The sequence below is a fragment of the Myxine glutinosa genome, chromosome 7 (genome assembly GCF_964187855.1).
Source record: "Myxine glutinosa chromosome 7, kmMyxGlut1.1, whole genome shotgun sequence".
NCBI classification, from domain to species: Eukaryota; Metazoa; Chordata; class Myxini; order Myxiniformes; family Myxinidae; genus Myxine; species Myxine glutinosa.
Genome location: NC_136267.1, coordinates 136679352 through 136681350, shown reverse-complemented (window position 1 = coordinate 136681350; position 1999 = coordinate 136679352). Strand labels below are relative to the sequence as shown.

Genomic DNA, 1999 nt, shown 5'->3' with positions numbered 1-1999 from the left:
AGCACAAAGATGTGGTATGACAGCTTTGAGAAATTCAGCCAGCGCAGCCATGGACTCGTCTTAGTTGCATCTTATTTACAATACAGGTATTCATTTATGTAGGGATTTGATATCTATATCTATTTGCATACCTTTCCATTATAACAAATATTCCTTGGTCAATAGTCATGATGCTAGGGTTTATAATTACCATTTTACTTTATTATTAAGAAACAAACTTTAACCTTCAAACTCTGTACTAGGCAAGTTTCCTTAATGTGTTCATTGTAATTGTAATATGATATTGTTGCGAATATGGAATTTGGCCTCCATATCCGCTTGTAAATATTCCCCTATTTTCTCCAATACTCCCCAACTTTCCCCGATCCCCCATTCCCTAGTCCCATTGCATGTAAATAACAATCAGTAGAGCCGACCTTCCCCTTATTCCCCCATTAAATGTCGTGCCCAGGTCCACCGCACCACACGTAGACAACTTTCGGACATCTTCCTAGTTATTCTTATTCTATGTCAGTTAAGGCCTCGTCTCCATTAATTATGACTCTTCGTTGCACCAGAATGTGATTATATGGCATCAGTAGTGAGTTTAGGACCTTTCCCATACCTCCTTCCATCTTCTTCCCCAACAATTACAACAACAACAGAGGAGATGGCGGCGGAGCGGGGGAGGATGCGTCCTCACACCGGCTCGATTAGCGCCATAGACCATGCGCTCCACGGGGTTACCACGAAGGGGCTCCTTGTCAGCTCCTCGTCAAGGGCGGAGCCTGGTAAACCCCCCGCACGCACCCAATGAGAAGCAACGTGCCGATTCCACGAGGCGGAGCTAACGAGCCGAGGGCGTGTCACTCCCCGCCGGATATACGCGGCCCCGCGCCGGATGTGACGTGAGATGCGCACCCAGCTTGGAGAAGGAAAGCCACCTGCGAGCGCTGAGTCAGATGCGCACCCAGCTTGGAGAAGGAAAGCCACCTGCGAGCGCTGAGTGAGATGCGCACCCAGCTTGGAGAAGGAAAGCCACCTGCGAGCGCTGAGTCAGATGCGCACCCAGCTTGGAGAAGGAAAGCCACCTGCGAGCGCTGAGTGAGATGCGCACCCAGCTTGGAGAAGGAAAGCCACCTGCGAGCGCTGAGTGAGATGCGCACCCAGCTTGGAGAAGGAAAGCCACCTGCGAGCGCTGAGTCAGATGCGCCCCCAGCTTGAGCAGACAAGACGCCATCCGAGCGCTGCGACCTCCCCGCATCTCTGGACCGGACCGAGTCGATTCTGACCTTTGAGCCCAGGTGCACCTGGAGCCATCGCTACCCGCCTGTCCTTTGCATCAATCCCCGTGTGAGTCAGCCGTTGTCCTGTTTACCTGTCGTCTGTTGGGAATAATATAAGATTGTGTCTAAGTGCTTGTCTTTCTGTGCTGTCCCTCTTGTAGTTGTAATCTAACCTTCCGCCTTAATATAACCTCCTCCGGAGGTCTTGAGAACTGAACCCCTGGTGTCGTATTGTGTTATTGTAATCCAGCCGGGTGACTTCTTTTTCTTATTGAGCCAGCATCGCGCGACTTCGTCAACGTCGAGTATAGTCGGGTAATTTGTGCGGACACGACGGCCATTCCGCTCGGCCCACTTTAACATCAAAGTCGTGTCTGTAACAATTGGTGTCGGGAGTGAGATTCGAGGCCCGACCAAATTTTGAAAAAAAAAACGAATAGAGGAAAAAAAAAAATTTGGTCAAAATTTGGAGCGGCCGAAATTCGTTTTGTTTTACAAAACCCGAATTTTGAAAGTCGCGCTATGGCGGATCAAGACGGCTGGGGTCCGGTTAGGGAGAGTGAAGCAGGGTCGGTCCAGGACCAAATTGAGGGACATGAGGGACATGAGGAGAGCGAAACAGCGGGGGTAGCAGACGCGCGAAATGGCGCCTCGCACATAGCTACGGCGGCCGCACCCGCTGCACAAGTGGGAGGGATGGCCCAGATGCAGGTCCTCATGGAGCAATTTATGGC

The 1999-nt window shown here is 50.9% G+C and overlaps 1 long non-coding RNA gene across 1 annotated transcript; it reads left to right on the top strand.

Annotated features, from left to right (window-relative positions):
* Nucleotides 1-791: 791 nt before the first annotated feature.
* Nucleotides 792-1482, top strand: LOC144892836 (uncharacterized). The gene is made up of 2 exons (XR_013623983.1): nucleotides 792-887; nucleotides 1085-1482. It is a non-coding gene; the product is annotated as an uncharacterized LOC144892836 (long non-coding RNA).
* The last annotated feature ends 517 nt before the right edge of the window (nucleotides 1483-1999 follow it).